Source organism: Odocoileus virginianus, chromosome 15 (genome assembly GCF_023699985.2).
Source record: "Odocoileus virginianus isolate 20LAN1187 ecotype Illinois chromosome 15, Ovbor_1.2, whole genome shotgun sequence".
In the NCBI taxonomy this organism is placed as follows: domain Eukaryota; kingdom Metazoa; phylum Chordata; class Mammalia; order Artiodactyla; family Cervidae; genus Odocoileus; species Odocoileus virginianus.
In genome coordinates, this window is record NC_069688.1 from 14,870,271 (window position 1) to 14,896,192 (window position 25,922).

A 25,922-nucleotide genomic window follows, 5' to 3' on the forward strand; every position below is an offset into this window, starting at 1 on the left:
TCGGGGAGGTGCTCTTCAGGCAGAAGGAAGAAGGGAGAGCACATGTGGAGACTTTGAGCCTTGGCTTTCAAAGGGCTCCCTTAAAACTGCTGAGGGGTGGGGAGCAAGATCGGGCGGATCTCTGGGTTCCCTCCAAACTCACTCTCATTTCGAGTAGTTCTGCCTTTATCTGCTTTGCATATTTGGCTTCTTTAGAGGAATTTTAGATGAACAAAGAGTTCCAGGTTTAAAATATAAGTATTCTGAGAACCACTCTTCTGTATGGGCTCTGTGATCTCTGCCCTGTTCTATCAGCCTGTTGGCCATGGGAAGTGGAAGAAATTGCCTCTATTTGGAAGCCTAATTGTTCCATAGAGATACTGGATTAGTGCGAGCTAGGTGTAGATAAGGGGAATTAGAGTAAGTGATTAAGGAATTTGGTGCATGGAGTCTGATGGAGAGAGCGGGGCTTGAAAATGTGGGGGAATTTCATGCTAAGCTCTGAAGCCCTATGTTGGATGACAGCCGGAGGGAACTGGCGTAGATCAAGTCTGCAGAAGTGGACAAAGGACAGCCAGAAGGGGGTGGGGTTTAAAGGGTTGTCCTCCATGTGCGGTGGTGTTTAGAGGAACAGTGGGCGAAAACAGCTACTCAAGAACTCTGATTTCAAAGTTTAAAACATTAATACTGCCCAGAGGGAAGGTGACAGAATTTACCTGTTGCCAGAAGAGTTGATAACTGAATTTATAAAAATTTCTTGGCACTTTTTTTAGTGTTAAAATTTTGTATTTTCCGCCCCCTGAGTTTTCAGGAGGAAAAGAATCTGGCAGCTGTAATGCAAAGACTGAGCTGGGTGTAAGAGGCATTTTCCCCCTCCAGTCCTGTTTTTTTAAAAGTTGTATAGTTAATTTACAATGTTCTGTTAGTTTCAGGTGTATGGCAAAGTGATTTATATATGTGTGTGTGTATACAATATATTTACTTTTTCAGATTCTTTTCCATTATGTTAGTGTTAGTTGCTCAGTCGTGTCTAACTCTTTGTGACCCCGTGGACTGTAGCCTGTCAGGCTCCTCTGTTCAAGGAGTTCTCCAGGCAAGAATACTGGAGTGGGTTGCCATGCCCTTCTCCAGGGGATCGTCCTGACCCAGGGATTGAACCTGGGTCTCCCGCATTGCAGGTGGGTTCTTCCACCGTCTGAGCTACCAGGGAAGCTCATCACAGGTTATTACAAAATGTTGAGTATAGTTCCCTGTGCTATATAGTAGGTCCTTGCTGTTCACATATTTTAATGTATAGTAATGTATATATGTTAATCTCAAACTTCTAATTCATCTCCCCTCTCCCCACCCTCCACTATCTCTTTGGTAACCAAAGCTTTGTTTTCTACATCCTTGAGTCTATTTCTGCTTTATGAATAAGTTCATTTTAATCATTTTTTAAAACTCCACATACAAGTTATATTATGATATTTGTCTGTCTGACTCTTCACTTAATATGACAATCTCTAGGACCATCTATGTTGCTGCAAATGGCATTATTTCATTCTTTCTTTATGGCTGAGTAATATTTCATTGTATATATACCACATCTTATTTATTCATTCACCTGTCAATAGACATTCAGGTTGCTTCCATGTCTAGCTATTGACAATAGTGCTGCAAAGAACACTAGGGTGCATGTATCCTTTTGAGTTAGAGTTTTCTTCAGATATATGCCCAGGAATAGGATAGCAGGATCATATGGTGATTCTACGTTGAGTTTTTTAAGGAAACTCCATACTGTTTTCCATAGTGGATGTAACAATTTACATTTCCACCAATGGTGCAGGAGGGTTCCTTTGTCTCCACACCCTCTCCAACATTTATTATCTGTAGGCGGCTCGTCCTCCTGAGAACTTCTGCTGTGAGAATTACATGCCAATTTCTTGGGGTTCCTTCAGCCCGTGCTCCAGGATGAAATGCATGGGGCAGACCTGAGCTTGACCCGCAGCTTGAAGCTGAACTGTGACAGCCGTCCCTCAAAGCCATGAGCAACAAATAAATGCTTAATTTGTTTGCCTCACAGATTTGTAATTGCTCATTAGGCAGCATCACTGTAGCGCGTGCATGCGTGCTCAGTCATGTCCAACTCTTTGCCACCCCATGGATTGTAGGCCACCAGGCTCCTCTGTCCATGCTATCTTCCAGGCAAGAATACTGGAGTGGGTTGCCATTTTCTCCTCCAGGGGGTCTTCCTGACCCAGGGAAGTGGTATTCTTACTGCCTGCCCCATTGTAGTAAGAGCCTACTAATACACCTGGTAATTAGATTCCTCTGTATCATCTCACACTGTGAGTGCTAGACAGGGGGGTGTGGCCAGGCCTACCTGTTGGTATACCAGATGGCTCTGGAGATAGTGGGAAGGAAATGCTTCACACAAAATAAGGATATAGGGTTTATCAGGATGTGAATGCTGGCTCTCAGTGAATGCCAGGGTTGGTCTGGCATTCTGAACCTCTGAAATACTGATTTTTGGGGTGTGTGTGTGTGTGTGAGTGAGGCTGTTCTGTGCATAGGAGTTTAGAAGCATTCCTACATATTAGATGCTGGTGGCACATTTTCCCCTAACCTGTGACAATCAAAAATATCTAAAGATACTGCCAAATATCTCTTGGGTGGCAAAATCACTACCAGTTGGGAACCACTGATTTAGCTGACCTGGCTTCAGTTTGTCTGTTAAAATAAGCACAGAAAATGACAATGAATGATACCATTTATCAAGCAATTAGTCCTCCAGACATCCAGTTAAGCACTTTCAGGAATTAATCTAATTTTGTTGTTGTTCAGTTGCTCAGTTGTGTCCAACTCTGTGACTTCATGGACTGCAGCACACCAGGCTTCCCTATCCTTCCCTATCTCTTGGAGTCTGCTGAAACTCATGTCCATTGAGTCAATGATGCCATCCAACCATCTCATCCTCTGTCACTCCTCCTGCCCTCCATCTTTCCCAGCATCAGGGTCTTTTCTGATGAGTTGGCTCAGTTGGCCAAAGCACTGGAGCTTCAGCTTCAGCATCAGTCCTTTCGATGAATATTCAAGGTTGATTTCCTTTAGGGTTGACTGGTTTGATCTCCTTGCTGTCCAAGGGACTCTCAAGCATCTTCTCCAGCACCAGTTTGAAAGCATCAGTTCTTTGGAGCTAAGCCTTCGTTATGGTCCAACTCTCACAGCTATATGTAACTATTGGACCTTTGTCCATAGCAAAGTGATGTCTCTGCTTTTAGAAAGAGTTTTAGTTAGCTAGGGCTTCCATCATAAATTACCACAGGCTAGGTTTCTTACACAACAGAAATTGATTTTCTCACAGTCCTGGAGGCTGGAAGTCTGAGATCATGGTGTCCTCAGGGTTAGTTTCTTCTCAGACCTCTCCCCTTGGTGTGGAGATGGCATCTCCTCAGATGGTCCTTCCTCTTCGTGTGTCTGTATCCTAAGCTTCTCTTCTTATAAGGAGTTTGATCTTACGGGATGAGGACCTACTCAAATGATTTAAACTTCATTACCTCTTCAAAAACCAATGCTCTAAATGAAGTCATATTCTGAGGCACGGAAGATTCAACACATGAATTTTGGCGGACACAGTACAACCCTCAGAGAAAGTTTACAAATGAGGATGCTCAGGACACAGAGGGGAAAGTAAGACTGGCTTGAGGAACACCTTTAGAATGCGGGGGAAGCAAGACTGATCTGTCCAACTCCAGAATCTGTGCTATTGACCACACTTCCCCCAAGAAATATTGCTTCCCCAAGAAATATTGCTTCCCCAAGAAATCAATTCCATGAGGAACTTAGGAAGGTAAGCACTATATGCAAGTATTATGCAATGAGTTTCTCTCTCTCTCTGTTTTATAGTTGGTTTCTTCAAGAGTGATGCTCACTCCCCTTACATACCTGTGCATGGGAAGACCTCCCCAAGAGTAACTTCTCTCTCCTGAGAAAAGCTATTTAGGTTGTAGAAAATTATCAGCTACTGCAGGGCTGGTCTGGACAACTCAATTCACTTACTAAAAACATGTTTCTAGACCTCTTCAATAAGACAGAGAAAAAGCCTTGAAAATTTTTACCCATTAATCTAGCAGTTCCATTCCTTGGAATTTATCCTTAGGAAGGAATTAGATATGTGTACAAAGATTTATGCATAGTATATTTGATTTTAGCATGATTTGCAAGAGCAAACATTGGATAGATATTGGATAAATAAATGACGGTGTGTCCATATGGTGCAATGTTCAACTTGTAGATGAATATTTTCTTCCAAGGGAAAAACTTCATCCTATATTATTCTTTGAGGAAAGAAAAAAGATTGGAATGCTACAGGGAGCATGATTCTGACTTCTGAAAGTGTCACTATCACAGTGGACGAGAAGGGACCTGTAAGATGCAATGGAAGTGAATTGTATCCTTGGTCTCCCGCCGTCCTGTCAAATTTTCTGTAGGTTTTATCTGGCTCCTTGATAAAACTGGACTTCTTTTGTCACTCTTATCTACAAAACAGTCATCCAGTTACTTTTCCACAAAAACTCGGACTCCATTTAGTAATTAATAGGTCCACTCCAGTGTAAGGACTCGACAACCCCAATCTTCATTGTGAGTGACAATTTCTTCCTTCTCCAGCTTGGCTGGCTCCTGGAGTGAGTGAGAGGGGGTGGGGACTTCTGGGTCTCTTTTTCTTCACTTGGTGTTTCTGTTTCCTTCTCATCTTCCCTGAGCCCCTGGTTCCTCCATAACTGGGAAGGGAGAGAGAGGAACAAGTGTCTCAGACGCTTAGTTGTGTCTGACTCTTTGCGGCCCCCATGAACTGTAGCCCGCCAGTCTCCTCTATCCATTGGATGCTCCAGGCAAGTATACTGGAGGATTCCTCCTCCAGGGAATCTTCCCTCCCAGGGATCAGACCTGGGGTCTCCTGCACTGCAGGCAGACTCTTTACCATCTGATCCACCAGCGAAGCCCAGAGAGGAGCAGAAGGGCAGGAAAAGATTTACTGCACTGGTGCTGTTCTAGCCCTCCAGGTCTGACAGTAGACTGATCTCAAGTGTTCCTTCCTGGGTTTTTTGCAGCCAACCCCTCCCTCTTCCCGGGGGCACCTGCAGTTTGCTTGACCGCGCACCAGGTGTCTTCTGTCGGCTCCTGAACAACGTCTTCACCCCGGCATCTGGCAGTCACCTCCTGCAGGGCTGGTTCTGGATCACAGGAAACTCTCCCCTATCCACTGCCTTGACAACTTGGGGAGAGCAGGCCACCTTCCATAGAACTGCTCCTCAGTCCATCCGCAGAGCAGCTAGCCAGCCGGGGCCCTTAGGTTTCCCAGGGTGAGTCAGGCACCAATCTACTGTCTCCTGTGTACTTGCATTCAGCCTTCCAAGAGGTCACCTCAGGCCCTTTGCCTCGGCTTTTAGTGAGACGACGAAGCCCCTTCCCCACAGGGATCATGGACACATGGACTTGACGACTCTCTCCAAAAAACCCCTTCACTTGGTTTTTTTCTTTTTAAAGAATATTTATGTATTTATTTGGCTGCCTTGGGTTTTAGTTGCAGCACGTGGGATCTTGGGATCTTTGCTGCATCATGGGAGATCTTTCATTGCAGCGCATAGATTTTGCTCTGTGGCATGAAGAATCTTAGTTCCCCAACCAGGGATCGAACCTACATCCCCTGTATCGCAAGGCAGATTCTTAACCACTGGACCACCAGGAGAGTCCCTTACCCTTCACTTTGAAATGGTAAACAGCCAGCTCTTGTTCTCTTGGGGGTATGAACTGATACTGAAACAGAAAGAATACATTTTTAACATCCTGTTTTGCATACAATAAAGAAAAGATGGCATGCGCACCTGTCTTGCAGAGGCATCTGGGGGAAAGAAGAGGTCGAGGGTCTGGCTAGAATAATCTTCAGGGTCCTTCTAATTCAGAGATCGCATGGCAGGCTGACAGTGAACAAGAGAAAGTATCAAACAAACTCCCTGTCCTGCTGGAGGGACTAGGCTCCCACAAAGCATCTCAGTTGTAAACTATTGCACACGTTCTTGAGAGTGATAAATGCAGCAACAGAAAGTGTAAATAACCAAGCGTTAAAGCTCAGAACAAACTATGTTTCAGTATAGAGAAGAGTTAGTCCACTGCTGCAGAAATACTGTCTTCCCTCTTGAGAAGAAGAGCGTTAAACTAAACGGGAAAGGAAGATGCACTCCTTTTAGCCTCCACGGCCTCTCCGCCCAGGACCCCAGTTTCCTTGTTCCCCCAGATGCCACCTTGCTAGGATCCCACCCTTCCTGGTTCCTGTAGCTGGAGGTGCACTTGGCCTCCCTCATTCCACTGCCTTTGATTTACGTGCCTGTTTTGCTCTTGCACATGGAGGGAGAGATGGGCAAATGATTACTGCTGTTATTGTTGTTATTTGTATTTCCAAGGCTGGTGGCTCAGACGGTAAAGAATCTGCCTGCAATGCAGGAAACCCAAGTTCGATCCCTGGGTTGGGAAGATCCCCTGGAAAAGGGAATGGCAACCCACTCCAGTATTCTTGCCTGGGGAATTCCATGGGCAGACCAGGGGGTCGCAAAGAGTCGGACACGACAGAGAGACTATTGCTTTTTGTTTACTTTCTTTCTGAGTCAGGATGAGAGCTGGGTTTCTGGGTTTTGACGATCAGGCTCTCCCCACTTTTCAGGCACCAGAAGCCGCCGAAAGAACTTTGCTGGATATTCTGATCCTGCTAGCATTTGTGATGGGGCCTTGTGCTCAAATCCATCTTGTGTGTTTCCAACTTGGAGTCTCCTGGAAGGGGGTGCTTCCCAGGGATAAGAGCGGTCACCGAAAGCTTAACTCCCAGCGTTGGTCCTGCTGGTGTGGGGGGCAGGGGCTGGCACTTCTGTTCCCACAGCCCTCCCTTCTGTGTATCTTTAATGAGTCTTTGGCCTGTGTTTCAAGCAGACCTGGGCTTGGGCGCTGGGCATGGAAATGAACTCCTGAGTTAGCTCTCGGAGAAAAGTCAAGGCCTGGCCTTGGGCCTGATTGGAGCCCTGCTTCTCTGCCAACGCTGCGTAGAGAAAAGAACAGTTGTACTGAATAACTACATTCTTAAGCAGAATCTGTTTGAAGCGTCTTATTTTACAAGATGGAAGCCAAGCCTTGGCAAGGGGCAATGATGCCCAAGTTCATGCATCTGGTTTGGTAGAGCCACTTCATAGGCCAGCTGAAGAGAGGTCTTAATTTCTTCCAGCTTTGCCCCAGAGCCATCTCATCTGGGGTGGGGAAGGGGTTCCCTGCTCCCCCTGGGGCTGAGTCAGAGGATCCTGCATGTACCACGGCTCTTATGCTTGACTGTGGAAACCCTCTCTCCAAAGCCATGTGCTCCTAAAAGGCCAGAACCGTGCATTTATCATCCCTGGGTCTCCAGGAGAGGGTCCACTGAGGGCCTGCAGGGATCCCATTGATGGCATGGGAGTTGGGATGGCGTTGGGAGGGTCCTGGGATGGGTTGGCTTTCCCTTAGGATGTCAGATTCAGACTCAGTTCCACCTGGTATTGCTCCTTCTGCCTCCTTCCAGCACAGCAGGCCTCAGAAAGCTGTGCGATTTCTTCTGAGAACACCACCCTGTTCACACTGGGTGGAATTTCCGGCCAGTTTTCAATGGAAAGGAAAACTGGAGTGGCTTCCCTCGTGGTCCAGTGGTTAAGACGCTGCGCTTCCAAAGCAGGCAGAGTGGGTTTGATCCCTGGTCGGGGAACTAAAATCCCACATGCCGCTCAGCACAGCCAACCCCTCTCCAAGACAAACAAACAAACTGGAAGAGGATCTAGAAGAGTGTTGTTTGCTAAAAAAAAAAAATACCGCTGACCCTTGAACAGCATGGGGGACTAGGGACCTCAACCCTTGAAGCAGTGGGAAATTTGAGTGTAATTTATGATTGGCCCTCCAAATCCATGCTTCCTCTGTATCTGTGGTTCCACCTCTGCAGATACTACCAGCCAAAGACTGTGTAACACTGCAGTATTTACTGTTTAAAAATAAGCATATAAATGACCTGTGCAATTCACCCTGTGTTGTTCAAAGGCCAACTCTTAGGTGAAAAAAGAAACAGGTAAAATTAACTTTAGTAATATAGTTTAACCCGAGATACCCTAAACAGCATATTCACGTGTAATCATATGAACCACTATGAATATGACCGTTTTGTGTTCTTTTTGTTCTATGTGCTCAAAATCTGTTATCTACAGAGCATCTCATCTGGAGTCTTAAATTTTCAATAAAAATACTTGATATGTATTTCGAATTTATAAAATTTACAGTTGAAAAAATATTCATCTTGCCCACATTGTCCCAGGCATAAAGTTTTCCAATAACTGAATTGTTTTTAAATCTAGCTGAATTAAAATAAAACATTCAACTACTCATCACACTAGTCACTTTTCAAGGGCTCTGTAGTCACACCCAGGCTTTGGAAGGCACTGCTCGAGCTTAGGGAATTGGTGACTGAGTCAGAGAAGAAAGCCCAAGGGCTCTAGGGGGTGGTGGCAGCTTCATTCATCATTTCTATGTGTCCAAATTTGCATTTCATTTTTTTCTCCTCAAGACATCAGGGGCTGAAGGCAGGTGGCAGGCATGATGGGAGACATGCTATTGGGTGCCAGCTCCCAATACAGTCTTCATTTTGCTACATTTTCAGCAGAGATGGAGTTTGGACAGTGCTGCCACTGCTGTGGGCCACGGAAGATTGAAACTCTGGGGAGAGTCTTTTAGGTCTACGAACCCTGGAGAATAACTGGAGGCTGTGAAGGTCTCTGGAGCTGATGAAGGGAACAGCTGCTCCCCCTACTGGGAGGCAGAGGAACAGCAGTCCTGCCGGGGGGAGTGAGGAGGGCAGTTCCAGGGCTGAGTCAGCTGGGTTTTTTCTAGACTCACCCTTTGCGGGCAGGAGGCAGTGATGAGTTTGGTGGAGTGTGGTGGGCAGGGCCCAAGGAAAGGCTGCATCCTTTTTGGGTTTCAAATCTCAGAACACTGAGGCTCTTGACTTCGGAAGCATAGAAACACCATTAGTGCAGAAACAAATCTTAGTGTGGATAAGATTATTTAATAAAACTCTGTAGTTTACAAACTCAAAACAAAAATTATTTGTTTTCCTCTAGACTTAGCCACCAACTATTCCACAATCATATGCAGAAAGACCTCACATGTGAAATATACTTTTTCAAAATTGGCATATCAAATCTCTTCGGGGGTCTTTTCTAAGATGTTTATAAGCTGAAGGTAGTAATGTAAACTGGCTTCCCTGGTAACTCAGCAATAAAGAATCCGCCTGCAATACAGGAGATGCAGAAGATGCAGGTTTGATCCCTGGGTGGGGAAGACCCCCCCCCCGAGGAGGGCATAACAACCTATTCCAGCATTCTTGCCTGGAGAATCCCATGGACAGAGGAGCCTCATGGGCTACACTCTATAGAGTCAAATTGCAAAGAGTCAGATATGATTGAAGAGATTTAGCATGCCTGTAATAATATAAAAAAAAAATCAAATTGTACCAAAGGTTATACAATGGAAAACACAAGTCTAATCTTCTCTTGAGACTCTTTCTCAAATTCTCAAAGCACAGATTATAGTAGCTGCTCAATGAATGTTCATTTGCTACTGATGAATGTTGAAGATGGACCAGAAAACTAACAGCAACGAAAGCAGTACTGTTAAATCATGGACCAGCTGGGCAGTGTGTGAGGGATGGGATCAGAGAGCCATAGAAGGGGGTGTGGAATCCAGGTTCAGCAAGACTGGCTTTGAATTTGATAATTTAGAAAGATTAGTCCAGACACTTCCTGAATGGCTCAGAGGTAAAGAATCTGCCTGCCAATGTGGGGGACGCAGGAGAGTCAGGTTCGATCCCTGGGTAGGGAAGATCCCCTGGAGGAGGAAATGGCAACCCCTTTCAGTATTCTTGCTGGAGAATCCCATGGACATAGGAATCTCGTGAGCTGTAGTCCACGGGGTCACCAAGAGTCTGACACAACTGAGAGACTGATCAGGTACACACAATCCAGATATTTCACTGAACATTTAGAGAAGACACTCAGTTATTCTGGGAGGCTCTGGAAGCAGAGAACTCAGGGGTGTGGAGCAGATAGGGACACTGATTTTCAGATGAAGGGCACATGGGGTGTTGTGGCTGGAGTTGGGTGTGACAGACTTGACCCCAGAAAAAGAAGCTTTAACCTGGGTTCTCTCCCTTGCAGAAGGGTTAAGAGACTTTGGGCCAATTCAGTGGATATCCAGGTTAGTGGGTGAGTATTAAAAGGGACTAAAAGACAGTCTTTTAAAATTTATTATTTTTTGTTATGGTAGCATTGGTTTATAGCATGAAATAGATTTCATATGTACAACATTATATTTCTACTTCTGGGTACACTAGACTGTGCTCATCCCCCTAAATTTAGCTTTCATCTGTCATTGTATAGTGGATCCTCTTTACTCATTTTGCCTTTCCCCACCCCTTCCTATCTGGTAACTACTACTCTGTCTTCTGCATTTACATGTTTCTTTTCATTTAATTTGGTTTATTAGTTTATTTTGTTATTATTGTTAGTTTTTTATTTTCTACATATGAATGAAATTATACACTGTCTTTCTCTGTCTGACTTACTTTTTAGTAAGCCTAATTAATACCCTCACTCAAGGTCCTTCCATCTTGTTGCAAATGGCAAGATTTCACCTTTTTGATGACTGAGTAATATTCCATTGTACGCATGTATATACTATCATTCATCTTTTGGTGGGCACTTAGGTGCTTCTGTACCTTAGTTATTGTAAATAATGCTCTGATGAGCATAGGTACGAATATATCTCTTTGAGTTAGTGTTTTTGCATACTTTGGATATATACTCAGAAGTGGAATAGCTGGATCATATGGTAGTTTTAGTCTTAATTTTTTGAGGAATCTCCGTACTGTTTTCCATAGTGGCTGTGCCAGTTTACGTTCCCACCAGTCCTTATCTTCAAGGAATTTGCATCTGGGGGAAGAAAAAAGTATAAACCCCTGGTGGATAATGTAATGTGGAGCATGATGCTAGCTGATGGCAAATTTCCTTGGGGTTCAAGAGCGAGGCCAGCAAAGTACCACCCTGCCATGAAGGCTAACTCCAGCCCACTGTTGGTTTTGGTAAATAAAATTGGGTGGGAGCACAGCATGGCTGGTTTGTTCGTTTCTGTGTTGTCCATGGCTGATTTTGCCCCCTAATGGCAAAGTTGGAAAGTTGGTATCTGGAGACACCAGATGACCCTCAAAGCCTAAACTATTTACTATTCAGCATTTAAAAGGAAAAGTTTGTGAAACCTTGGGTTTAAAAGAAGGAATATTGCTGGAGTGGCTTCTGGGCATAAGGACAAGAAGAAAGGGAATTCCAGGCCCAGACAACAGCCTGGGGAAAGGCACAGTAGCCTGATACCAGAATGCAGGAGCTGGTCAGGCTGGGAGACTTGGATTTCAAGCAGTGCATCATCACCTCTGAGCTGAAAGGAACTGGATCCATTTTTCCACACCTTGTAAGGTGTGAGAGAGAGAGTCAGGGATGGAAGGAGAGAGCGAGAATGAGTGAACTGATGTCTGTAAATGCTTTGAAAATAATATGAGAAAACAGCCATTAATGAAGACATTATATCCATTGTATTGTTAAATGGATGCTAATTTTCCTTTTCTTTCGTTTTTCTTCCCAGCCCTGGCTGCCAAATTTCTTCTTTCCTGTTGCTTAGCCTAGAAAAACAAGACAGAAAACAAAAAACCCCCAGGCATACCACCACAAACCACAATGTGTTTACTTCAAGAAATGTATTTTTGTTCTTTTTCAGATAGGTTCACAAGATCCAAATAGGTCCAAATAGGTTTCACAAGGTCCAGGATTTAAAAGATTTAAAGAGTATAATAAATGCCTCGCTTCCAATCTACTCAGTTCCCTGTTCTCCACTCTGAAGGCAGCTAATAGGACCAGTTTCATATTTTTTTCCTGAGATATTTTGAAAGTGAAGTCGCTCAGTCGTGTCTGATTCTTTGCAACCCCACGGACTGTGTAGCCCACCAGGCTCCTCCGTCCATGGAATTTTCCAGGCAAGAATACTGGAGTCGGTTGCCATTAGGCAGGTGCAGATATTTACACGTGTATTATTTTTTGTTCCTTTTAACACAAGTGATTATCTCCTATATATACTGTTTTGCGCTTTGATTCCCACCCCCTCTTACTAATACCTGGCAGGCAACATACAGTTCATGGGGTCTCAAAGAATCAGACACATTGAAGCAACTTAGCAATGCTTTTTGGAAGGTGTTTCACATCAGAATGGGGCTTCCCAGGTGGCTCAGTGGTAAAGAATCCACCTGTCTATGCAGGAGCTGCAGGAGATTCGGGTTTGATCCTTGGGTGGGGAAGATCCCCTGGAGTAAGAAGTGGCAACCTACTCCAGTATTCTTGCCTGGAGAATCCCATGGAGCCTGGCAGGCTACAGTCCATGGGGTCGAAAGCAGTCAGACACGACTGAGCACAGACGCACAAGTCAAGAAATACAGAATCCTTAATCTCTTTTATTGCTGTGCAGCATCCCATCATGTAGATGTACCAGATTATATTTCAGCATTTTAGTGGTAAATAGGGTCTCCCCTCTTTCCTGCCAGCAAAAAGCCCTGGGTAGCATTGCTGGATTCGGGGGGTGGGTGCCAATAACAGTGACTAGGTACAAGTTGACGGTGCTGATGGCCTTTTATTTAGTTATTTGGCAGCTCCTGGTCTTCGTTGCATTGCCTGGGCTCTTCGATCTTCAATGTGGCATATGGGATCTTTAGCTGCAGCATTCGAAATCTTAGTTGCAGCGCCAGGGATTGAACCTGGGCTGCCTGCATTGGGAGCTTGAAGTCTTAGCCACTGGACTGCCAGGGAAGTCCCCATGGTGCTGATGGCTTTAGACACAGCTGGTCTTTAGTAGCTAGATTCTAGCAATCATGCTGGCAGGAGCTGCTGGTCTGTCTGGGCTGTCTGCAGAATTAACCCTGGCCCAGGGATGCCCTACCTCAGGCTGCAGTGGGAAAAGCGCCCATTGTAACTGGAGATTGAAGTTGCGATTGTCCTGCTGGAGTGGGATCAGGTGGTAGCAGTGGCCTTTGGCAGGTGTATGGGTCATGGCTTTTTTTCCTGAAAGTTGCAAACATCTACCTCCAACTGGCTTAAGCCAAAAAGGAAGATTTGTGGATCTATATAGCCCAGCAAGGCAATTTAGGAGTCGTGGCAGACACCACCCACTGCCTTCCCAGTAGGCATTCCTTGTATCTTCTTATTGTGCCCAACTAACACCCCCTCCAGACTCCCTTGTATCTTATGTGTGGGGGGGGCACAGGACCCTTTTTTGAACACTGGGATGTAAGCTGAGGTATACAGGATGCGCCTGGTGGGAATCCGGACCAAAGGGGACACTTAGCTGGAGAAAAGGGCAGGAGGAGAGGGGGCAGGAGAGGATGAGACGGTTGGATGGCATTGCTGCCTCAGTGGCTATGAACTTGGGCAAACTCCCGGAGACAGTGAGGGACAGGGAGGCTTGGCGTGCTGCAGTCCATGCGGGCGCCAAGAGTCAGACATGACTGAGCGACCGAACAACAACAAGCTGGCATATGCTTTTCATCCTTCTTGTCTGGCATGTGGATACGATGCCCAGAGAGTCAGCAGTCATCCTGGGAGGTGAGAAGGAGAGGTGATAAGGAGGGTGAGGCAGGATGGTGGGAGGAGGTTGGTCTTTGTCATTGTTGTGGAGCCAGCGTTCTAGATTTTGCCTGCTGACATTTGACCACTTGTTACCTGAGAAAAAGAACTCTTTGGTTAAGTCCCAGAGCTGGGCTCTTGTTACACACAGTTAAATACAGGCCTGGCCATAATTCAGTGTAACTGCATTCTGGGATTTGCATCGGGTCACATTTCTCTGCCTCTTTCTCTACAGTTTATCCTCTCAGGATCCTCAAGGGGGCAAGGGAGTTGGCACCAGCAGCTTTGAAATCCACACTGACAGCTTCCAACCCAGAGACAGAAGGAGCGACGCCTCTAACTTCAATGGGAGGGCAAAAAACTCCAGAGAACTGGTCTGATTGGTTTAGAGGATACTCCCTGAACCAGTTACCATGGACAAAAGGAAGAGATAATATGACTGGCCAGCCCACTGGGGAAGGTGAGTAGAGAGCCATTTCCAAAGGAGGAGGGGGTACATTTTCCCAGCAGCAGGGAAAGGTAGGCAGGCAGATGAAAACAATAGATGGCCCTCCAGTAGGCAATGAAGGTTTAAATATATGGTGAGGAGAGAAAAAGGCATTTCAAGGGGATGGTCACCGCCTCCAGGAAGCCTTCTAGGACAGCCTGATTAGCCACGCCTCTTTCCACCCCATTATCTCCCTTGCTTACCCTCAGTGTAGCATACATCACCACCTCACTGTCTGTCTCCTCCCGGTAGCTGCTCAAAGGTGACCATTTCTTCTTACCGATCCCGTATCCTTCCCTCTCATCACCAGTATGTAGCAGTCACATGGTGTTTGTTATAGGATGAGTGAATGAAGGGACAGCAGGAACAATGACATTGAGGAAGGAAGTCATCCTTGGTTTGGTTGGAGTATTCAGTGTATGATTAAAAACAAACACTAATGTCTAAGATAATTAAGGTGGGTTCTGTCTAGATCATTGTAGGGCCTTGGATGCCAGACTAAGGAGCTTGGGTTGTGCAGTGGAAATAGGGACCACTGAAGGCATGTGAGCAGCGGAGTGGCATGATCAGGGCTGCCTCATTCCTGATCCTGGGTCCTTTTGACTGGCTGCTCTGTCCATCCTCTGGCTTCTCCACGATTCTTCATGGCTTTGTGCTTCATGCGTCTCAGCTGCCTTTGGCAAGGTGACTCACCATCGCATCTCCCCTTTTCCATCTCCTTTAGCAGTCAGTCCTGGGCAGATTCTGGCCATCTCTGTGCAGGTGGGGAGGATGGTTTCTCCTGACTGGTGCCCAAGGGGTGACCTTCTGAGGATGACTCCCCCTGAGTGGTTCTTGCCTGCCCTCTCCTGGGCACTGGTGGGTACGGCTCCCTGCTCTTCTGAACTGGATGTCAACTGGTCACAGCCTTCCCTTGTGATGTGGCTTCTGCCTTCTCTGTGTGTGTTCAGTCGCTCAGTAGTGTCTGACTCTTTGCAACCCCATGGACTGCAGCCCGCCAGGTTCCTCGGTCCATGGAATTTTCCCGGCAAGAATGCTGGAGTGGATTGCCGTTTCCTGCTCTAGGGGATCTTCCCGACCCAGGGATTGAACTCACATCTTCTGCGGCTCTTGCATTGGCAGGCAGATTCTTTACAACTGAGCAACCTGGGAAACCACCAGATCTCCCTTAATTACTTACAAATACAGTTAGAAGTTTGCTTTTGAGGGACTACCATGGATGCAGATTTGTCTGATGATAGTTACGTAAGGGAAATACTTCTGACTTCCACTGATCTAGATATTTTTCATTGCAGGATTTAAGTGTTATGTAAATGTTAGAACATTAATTTTTGCTAATTTACATATCCCTTCTATTTATTTGTCTGAACTGAAGTCACTACTTTATTTCAGCCATTGAAGAGGTAATGTATTTGAACTTTATAAAAATTACATATTTATATTCCCTTGAAGAATACTCTCACCAATAAATCACACCCCATACTTTTATTGAAGTACAGAAGTCCACAAACATATTTTTATTTTTATTATTCATGATAAAATCAAGTCAGCCCTAATTAATTCTTTTGCTAAGAGGTAATTGCCGTTTACATGTAATTTGGGCCTGTAACATTGATCAGAAACCTTTCCTGGGTTTTTCTTTTAAAAATCTCATAAAAGGTGATATATACCCTAGCAGGGCACCTGGTTGGATTCTTGGCCTCACTGTGGGTTATGGAATTTTGTTTTTTTTGAATTAGTGGCTTTCCTCTGGCCAAAGGCTAAAACTTTGCCTCTGAACTCTGCTTAGTAGACTTGCATTCTAATGTGTTGGCTCCAGACATGGAAATTTTTTCATGGTGCCAAGACCACATCTTATATAAATGGATCTACATTTTGAATTCCTCCTTTCCCACATCCATTCGTGCGCAGCCCATCTTTCAAGGCCTACTTCTCATCTCTTTCCTCTGAGATCCCTTCTCTGCATCTCGAGTTCTCTTTCTTCTATACAGTAACACTTCTGTACTTTATTTAGTGAAAGTCTTGCATAATCTTGTGACATCTTTTTACTTTTTGATGAAGTATTATTTATAAATTGGTACTGTCATTTAACTTTACAGAAATTTATGCCCCATGTCTTTCCTTGAATAATAACATCTTTAGTGCCAGAAACTTCCACTTGCTTGTTTATTCCACAGAAGGTTGACTATCTGTTGCTATATATTCAATAGATGAGCAGTGAGGCTGTTGATTGATGGGTTGCTGTGTCATTTGCCTATCCTAGCTCTAATTAGTATACTTCCCTGAGAACTATTTACAAAAGACAGATTGGCCCAGGCCATGATTATCACTTCCCTGAAATATTTTCATGCATTTAGATGCTTTGCAAAATGTATTGCCCAAATGGTGCCATGTATCTGTGTGCACACAATGAGGGAAGCCAAATTAAAATCATCCTTTTAATTTATTGTTGATGCATGATCATTTCAAAATTTGGTTTCCATTTTCATCAAAGTTATATACACATAATTTAGGTGTTGTCAATCTGTTTGGGCTGCCATAACAGAATACTATATAGGCGGGGTGGTTTAAGCAACAGATATTTTATTTCTCATGGTTCTGGAGGCCAGGAAGTCCAAGATCAAGGTGCCAGCAGATTTGAAAGTTTCCTGGTGATGACTGCTTCCTGGCTTAGATTCTCTTTTTCTTCTTTCTTTCTGGTTGCGCTGGGTCCTCCTTGCTTTCTCCAGTTGCAGTGAGTGGGCACTAGACTTTGTTGTCGTGTGCGGGCTTCTCTTTGTGGTGGCCTCTCTGGTTGCAGAGCTCAGGCTCTAGGCGCACCAGCTTCAGCGGCTTCAGCGGCATCAGCAATTATGGCTCATGGTCTTAATTGCTCCACAGCATGTGGAATCTTCCCAGACCAGGGATCATATACATGTCCCTGGCATTGGCAGATGGATTCTTATCCACTGGACCTGACTTGGCTTCCTGCTGTGTCACCTAGTGGTGAAGAGAGGAAGAGAGAGAGGGACAGAGAGTGAAGTTTAAGGCTTTCTTCTTCCTTTTTAAGGAAAACTAGAGGCTCACCCTCATGACTCGATCTAAACCAAGTTACTTTCCGAAGGTTCGATTCTTCAACATGCTGTCAGCACGTCTCTGCCTTTTCTTGGAGTGGATAGATTTTTGGCATATTCAAGAAACAGCAACAAAGGAAATGTATTAGTCAAGGTTCCCCAGAGAAACGGAACCAATGTTTTGACTTTGGAGGCTGAGAAACCCCACGATCTGTTGTCTGTAAGCTGGAAACCCAGAGGAGCCTGTGTTGTAATTCAGTCTGAATCTGAAGGCCAGACATTCAGGACTCAGGAGAGCCACTGAGGAGTAAATGCCAGTCTAAGAGAGGAGACCCATGTCCCTGCTCAATCAGCCAAGGAGAGGAGGGCAAATTTTCCCTTCCTCCACTCTTTCTGTTCTTTTCAGTCTTTGAATCAACTGGATGAGGCCCACCCATATTGGCAATGACAATCTGTTTTACATACTCTGCTGATTTAAATGCTAATCTGGAAACATCTTCACAGGCACACCGGGAAATAACCTTCAGCCAAATATCTGGGCATCCTGTGAAACACTCAAGTTGACGTGTAAAATTAACCATCACAGCCAGTGTGGAGCAGAGGAGTGAGCAAGAGGAAGATGGACAAGAGATGCTATCAGAGTGATGGGGAAGGACTCAACCAAAAAGGGGTTATAGAATACAATGAGCAGGTTGGGTTTTAGTCTGAGTTCAGCAGAAGCCTTTGGAGGACTTTGAGTGAGGAACCAACATGATCTGATTTACCTTTTCAAAATGCCCCTCTGTGGAGTGTTTGCTGGCCATGTGGTGGGGGAGGGGGGTGACGTAGAAGTAGGGAGTCAGTGTTGGTAAGTGTGTTGGTCAGGATGGGCTGAGTAAGACCAGAGTAATGATGCTTCATGTCTTATAGCTCTACTCCACATCATCTCCACTCTAGAATATGTGCCTCTGTATGCAACGCTCATTGGTCTCCTGGTAGAGACAAAAACGATGGTGGTGAATCACATACAAATTCTGCACTCTTTCGCCTCAAAGTGACACACATCACATCCTTCACATTTCCTTGACTGAGTGAAGTCTTGTGACTAACCCTGGCATCATTGGAGGTGGGGAAATATAATACTCCACCAAGAGGAACAGTGAATACTTGGAAACTATGGTCCGATCTACCACAGAAGACTTGCAATAATCAAGCCAAATGAAGATAACTAGAGTGGTAGTGGTTGAGGTGGTTGAAAGAGGTCAGATTTGGAGTAAGCTGGGAGGACTTACTGATTGAGTAAATGTAGACAAGTAAATAGGAATGAATGAAGATTTAAGAAAGACTCCAAGGTTTTGGTCTGAACATCTTGGGGAATGGTGGTATCATTTGCTGAGTTGGAGAAGACTGAAAGAAGGCTAGGTTTGAGGGGAAAAATTAGGATACCATTTTGGGTGTGTTGAGTCTGAGATTCCTAGTAAGAGAAATGATGGGTTTGAAGGTAAAATTCAGGAATCAACAGCATACAGTTTGCCTTTGAAGCCTTGGGGTTGGATGATATCACATGCTTGTACGTGTCTGCTCAGTCTTGTCTGACTCTTTGTGACCCCATGGACTGTATGTAGCCCATCAGACTCCTCTGTCCATGGGATTCTCCAGGGAAGAATATTGGAGTGAATTGCCATTTCCTCACAGAGAGGAGACAAAAAGACTGGGATTGAATTGTGGGGTATCCCAACATACAAAGGTCAGGGAAAAAAAAAAAAAGAAACTAGCAAAGGAGAAAGGGACGAGACAGACTGGCAGGAGGGAAACAAAACTGATGGTGCAGAAGCCAAGGGAAATAGTGTTTCATGAAGAGAAGACAGTGTCACTTGCTGTTGAGATATTGAGTAAGACAAGAGCTAAAATCCATCACTGGATTTGGCCAGACACAAGTGCTGGTGATCTTGAAAAGCCACTGGTGATTTGGTTATGCAAGTCTTATTGGAATGGGTGGAGAAGAGCACACAAAAATCACACTTGTGATTTAAAGGCCAATGCTGTCTTTGCTTTGCTACACTGCATAGAAAGTTTTCATGTACAAAATGGAGTTGTTGAAAACCTTATAAAATCAAGGAACTTGTACCTTATTCTTTGACTCACTTAGCCTGGGAGAACAACCCCCTAAAAATGTGAATAAAAACACCTGAGCATAACTTGTTCACTGCCTTGTCCTCTGTGAATATGTGGAATAAAATGTGTGCAGAAATTTCTGTTTCTCTCCATCCAAGCTTCAGGCCAGTCTCCATAAATGACAGGGCATGTTATAAATGTGTGAGCCCTCTTAACCACAGAGATACCAGGGGAGGCAGGAAAGGAGCATGGGGAAAAAGAGAAGCTTCTTGTTTACCATCCAGATTCAAGTACAGGAAATAAAACTTGCTTCCGGGAGCAATGCATTGAATTAAATGAGGTAATTTTACTCCTGAAAATCCTCCAAGGGGCATTCCAAAGTAATAACCCCGACAGCAAAAACAATGAAATAAAGTGAGAAAGAGGTGAGACAAGGAAAGGAAAAGGAAATGTGTGACTTAGTGGGTGCAGTTTTGTTTGGCCTGTGGGGCATGCCTGCTGACAACTGTTTCTAGTTGTGCGTGAGATTTGCATGGAGGTGTGGGTAGACCAGATGGCACTTTTGTGCCTCAGCTTCAGGAACTGATACCTCCAAAGGGATCCAGGTTGGAAAGACTGCAAAAGCAAGGCTGGGGGTGTTTTCTATAAACTTGAAACACTTCCAAATATTTTCCAAAGGTGGTTGTGATTCTTGCCTCTTATAATTGTGTGTTCCCAGTCCAGGGTAGTATTTCAAATATTTAATAACTAATGAAGAAGAGGCCCCAATTATTCTTTTCCTATTTTTGCTTTTGTTATTATTTTTTAATGGGAGAAGAAGGAGAAATTGTTTGGAAGAAGCAATGGGGAGCCAAGAGAATACCGGTTCCACCTTTCCATTGTGAGGCTTAAGAATTATGAAAAAAAAAAAAAAAAAAAAAAGAGAGATTGTTTGGGAGAACTGTGGAAGACTTAGTGTCCCCAGGGGCTGGCTACATTTTAGGTAGTAGAACAAGGTGGCAGGAATGTTCAGAGAAGAGGTTGAGGATGAAAAGGAGAAGGAGTTTGCTGGGGGAAAACCCGAGTTCCAGAGGGTTCTGTGGAAAGGTTTCAAGGGGAGAGAAAGGGTGAGAGATGGCTTTGATTAGGAGATGTACTGCTGCTGCTGCGTCACTTCAGTCGTGTCCGACTCTGTACGACCCCATAGACGGCAGCCCATCAGGCTCCCCCCATCCCTGGGATTCTCCAGGAAAGAACACTGGAGTGGGTTGCCATTTCCTTCTCCAATGCGTGAAACTGAAAAGTGAAAGTGAAGTCGCTTAGTCGTGTCCGACTCGTAGCGACCCCATGGACCGCTGCCTACCAGGCTCCTCCATTCATGGGATTTTCCAGGCAAGAGTACTGGAGGGGGTGCCACTGCCTTCTCCATAGGAGATGAATAGGCAGTATGAAAACAAGTGTTAGGATGGGGACTTCCCTGGAGGGCCGGTGGTTAAGTGTCTGTCTTGCAATGCAGGGGATGTGGGATTCAATGCCAGGTTGGTGAACAAAAATCCCAAATGTTGTGGGGCAACTAAGCCCGCATGACCCAACTAGAGAGAAGTCCAAGCCCACAGTGAAAGATCCCTCGGGCTGCAACTAAAACCTGAACAGCGAAATAAATAAATATTTAAAAAAAGAGGAGTGTCAGGTGATGCTGGGACTTCTATGGTGCCTGAGATGACTTGGGGTTTTATTTTGCCATATTAAATTCTTTTTGCCCTTTTTTAGAAAATTATTTTTTGTACAATTTTTAAAGGTTATAATCCATTTACGGTTATTACAAAATATTGGCTATATCCCCCATGTTGTACCACACATCCTTGTAGCCTATCTCATACCCAATAGTTTGTAACTCACACTCCCCAATTCTTATACTGCTCCTCCCTCCCCCCGGTAACCACTGGTTTGTTCTTTATATCTGAGAGTCTGCTGCTGCTTTTTTTTTTTTTTTGTCATTTTCACTAGTTTGTATTTTTTAGATTCCACATGTAAGTGATATAATACAGCATTTGTCTTTCTCTATCTAACTTATTTCACTCAAAGTCCATCCATGTTGCTTCAAGGGGTAAAATATCATTCTTTTTTTTATGGCTGAGTAGTTATCTATCTATCTATCTATCTATCTATCTATCTATCTATCTATCTACGTCCAAGGAGCGGCGGCTGTGTGGGTGCAGGAGGACCGAGAGGAGCTGCTTCACGTTTGAGGTCAGGAGGGGGGGTCCGTGAGGAGATACCCCTCCTCCAAGGTAAGGAGCAGCGGCTGCACTTTGCTGGAGCAGCCGTGAAGAGATACCCCACGTCCAAGGCAAGAGAAACCCAAGTAAGACGGTAGGTGTTGTGAGAGGGCATCAGAGGGCAGACACACTAAAACCGTAATCACAGAAAACTAGCCAATCTGATCACAGGACCACAGCCTTGTCTAACTCAGTGAAACTAAGCCATGCCGTGTGGGGCCACCCAAGATGATTGGGTCATGGTGGAGAGGTCTGAGAGAATGTGGTCCACTGGAGAAGGGAATGGCAAACCACTTCAGTATTCTTGCCTTGAGAACCCCATGAACAATATGAAAAGGCAAAAAGATAGGACACTGAAAGATGAACTCCCCAGGTCGGTAGGTGCCCAATATGCTACTGGAGATCAGTGGAGAAATAACTCCAGAAAGAATGAAAGGATGGAGCCAAAGCAAAAACCATACCCAGTTGTGGATGGGACTGGTGACAGAAACAAGGTCTGATGCTGTAAAGAGCACTATTGCATAGGAACCTGGAATGTTAGGCCCATGAATCAAGGCAAATTGGAAGTGGTCAAACAGGAGATGGCAAGAGTGAATGTCGACCTTCTAGGAATCAGCGAACTAAAATGGACTGGAATGGGTGAATTTAACTCAGATGACCATTATATCTACTACTGTGTGCAGGAATCCCTTAGAAGAAATGGAGGAGCCATCATGGTCAACAAAAGAGTCCGAAATGCAGTACTTGGATGCAATCTCAAAAACGACAGAATGATCTCTGTTCATTTCCAAGGCAAACCATTCGATATCACGGTAATCCAAGTCTATGCCCCAACCAGTAACGCTGAAGAAGCTGAAGTTTAAATGTTCTATGAAGACCTACAAGACCTTTTAGAATTAATACCCAATAAAGATGTCCTTTTCATTATAGGAGATTGGAATGCAAAAGTAGGAAGTCAAGAAACACCTGGAGTAACAGGAAAATTTGGCCTTGGAGTACAGAATGAAGCAGGGCAAAGGCTAATAAGAGTATTGCCAAGAGAACGCACTGGTGATAGCAAACACCCTCTTCCAACAACACAAAAGAAAACTCTACACAAGGACATCACCAGATGGTCAACACCGAAATCAGATTGATTATATTCTTTGCAGCCAAAGATGGAGAAGCTCTATCTAGTGAACAAAAACAAGACCGGGAGCTGACTGTGGCTCAGATCATGAACTCCTTATTGCCAAATTCAGACTTAAGCTGAAGAAAGTAGGGAAAACCACTAGATCATTCAGGTGTGACCTAAATCAAATCCCTTATGACTATACAGTGGAAGTGAGAAATAGATTTAAGGGACTAGATCTGATAGAGTGCCTGATGAACTATGGACAGAGGTTCATGGCATTGTACAGGAGACAGAGATCAAGACCATCTCCATGGAAAAGAAATGAAAAAAGGCAAAATGGTTGTCTGAGGAGGCCTTACAAATAGCTGTGAAAAGAAGAGAATTGAAAAGCAAAGGAGAAAAGGAAAGATATTCCCATTTAAATGCAGAGTTCCAAAGAATAGCAAGGAAAGATAAGAAAGCCTTCCTCAGTGATCAATGCAAAGAAATAGAGGAAAACAACAGAATGGGAAAGACTAGAGATCTCTTCAAGAAAATTAGAGATACCAAGGGAACATTCCATGCAAAGATGGGTTCAATAAAGGACAAAAATGGTATGAACCTAACAGAAGCAGGCAATATTAAGAAGAGGTGGCAGGAATACACAGAAGAACTGTACAAAAATGATCTTCATGACCCAGATAATCATGACGGTGTGATCACTCACCTAGAGCCAGACATCCTGGAATGTGCAGTCAAGTGGGCCTTAGAAAGCATCACTATGAACAAAGCTAGTGGAGGTGATGGAATTCCAGTTGAGCTATTTCAAATCCTGAAAGATGATGCTGTGAAAGTGCTGCACTCAATATGCCAGCAAATTTGGAAAACTCAGCAGTGGCCACAGGACTGGAAAAGGTCAATTTTCATTCCAATCCCAAAGAATGCTCAAACTACCGCACAATTGCACTCATCTCTCACACTAGTAAAGTAATGCTCAAAATTCTCCAAGCCAGTCTTCAGCAATATGTGAACTGTGAACTTCCAGATGTTCAAGTTGGTTTTGGAAAAGGCAGAGGAACCAGAGATCAAATTGCCAACATCCGCTGGATCATCAAAAAAAGTGAGAGAGTTCCAGCAAAACATTTATTTCTGTTTTATTGACTATGCCAAAGCCTTTGACTGTGTGGATCACAATAAACTGTGGAAAATTCTGAAAGCGATGGGAATACCAGACCACCCGACCTGCCTTTTGAGAAACCTATATGCAGGTCAGGAAGCAACAGTTAGAACTGGACATGGAACGACAGACTGGTTCCAAAAAGGAAAAAAGGAGTATGTCAAGGCTGTGTATTGTTACCCTGCTTGTTTAACTTACATGCAGAATACATCATGAGAAACGCTGGGCTGGAAGAAGCACAAGCTGGAATCAAGATTGCCGGGAGAAATATCAATAACCTCAGATATGCAGATGATACCACCCTTATGGCAGAAAGTGAAGAGGAACTAAGAAGCCTCTTGATGAAAGTGAAAGAGGAGAGTGAAAAAGTTGGCTTAAAGCTCAACATTCAGAAAACCAAGATCATGGCATCTGGTCCCATCACTTCATGGGAAATAGATGGGGAGAGAGTGGAAACAGTGTCAGACTTTATTTTTTTGGACTCCAAAATCGCTGCAGATGGTGACTGCAGCCATGAAATTAAAAGATGCTTACTCCTTGGAAGGAAAGTAATGACCAACCTAGATAGCATATTAAAAAGCAGAGACATTACATTGTCAACAAAGGTCTGTCTGGTCAAGGCTATGGTTTTTCCAGTGGTCGTGTATGGATGTGAGAGTTGGACTGTGAAGAAAGCTGAATGCCGAAAAATTGATGCTTTTGAACTGTGGTGCTGGAGAAGACTCTTGAGAGTCCCTTGGATTGCAAGGAGATCCAACCAGTCCATCCTAAAGGAGCTCAGTCCTGAGTGTTCATTGGAAGGACTGATGCTGAAGCTGAAACTCCAATACTTTGGCCACCTCATGCAAAGAGTTGACTCATTGGAAAAGACCCTGAAGCTGGGAGGGATTGGGGGCAGGAGGAGAAGGGGACGACAGAGGATGAGATGGCTGGATGGCATCACTGACTTGATGGACATGAGTTTGAGCAAACTCCGGGGGTTGGTGATGGACAGGGAGGCCTGGCGTGCTGTGGTTCATGGGGTTGCAAAGAGTCAGACACGACTGAGCAACTGAACTGAACTGATCTATCTGTCTGTCGATGGCTCAGTGGTAAAGAACCTGGCTGCAAAAGTAGGAGACATGAATTCATTCCCTGGGTTGGGAAGATCCCCTGGAGAAAGGTATGGCAACCTACTCCAGTATTCTTGCCTGGAGAATCCCATGAACAGAGGAACCTTGTGAGCTACAGTCCACAGGGTTGCAAAGAGTTGGACAGGACTGAAGTGACTTAGCACACTTGCATATAAAAGATATAAATATATACACACATACATGGAGGAGATACATATATAAAAATATAAATCTAATATTAAGTATATTATATATATTATATATATATATAAAGAATATCTAAATAAGATGGGGTATATGTATCACATTTATTGGGAGGCATTTAGGTGGTAATTGTAAATAATGCTGCTATGAACATTGGGGTGCTTGTATCTTTTAATTACTGCAGTATTGTTTTTTTCAGATACATACCCAGGAGTGGAATTGCCAGGCCATATGGTAGTTCTAGTTTTAGCTTTTTGAGAACCCTCCATACTACTTTCCACAGTGGCTGTACCAAGTTACAGTCTCACCAACAGTGCAAGAGAACTTCCCTTTTCTTTACGTCCTTCCTGATTCTTGTTATTTGTGGTCTCTTTAATGATAGCCATTCTGACAGGTGTGAGATGATACTGAGATGATGGAACAATCCTGAACATCTGGTAGGAGAGGGTGGATAATCAGCTGAAAATATGGCCCAGTGTTTATCTGAGGCCAGGGGGCAGGTGCTTGTTCCTTGGTTCGGGGAGTTAGGATGAGAAGCAGGCAGAGGGACATGACTTAGGTGGCTTTTGAATTGTGGGCAGGACTTGGGCATGACTCATCTTTCCCTTAGCTGGAGGTGTCATCAGGGTGAATACTGAGTAGCAGTAAATTTTTCCTCTGGTGGGAAGGGGGTTGGAGGTCCGGGAGGGGGCAGTTCTCTCTCTTGGTTGG

At 44.5% G+C, this 25,922-nt stretch overlaps 1 long non-coding RNA gene across 1 annotated transcript in view; it reads left to right on the plus strand.

Moving 5' to 3' along the window:
- LOC110143361 (uncharacterized) overlaps window positions 1–18,570 on the plus strand; it is a 71,049-nt gene extending 52,479 nt beyond the window's left edge. The window contains exons 3-4 of the long non-coding RNA XR_002315563.2: window positions 13,969–14,193; window positions 17,778–18,570. This is a non-coding gene — a long non-coding RNA (uncharacterized lncRNA). The remainder of the gene's footprint in view (window positions 1–13,968; window positions 14,194–17,777) is intronic.
- Window positions 18,571–25,922: the final 7,352 nt, after the last annotated feature.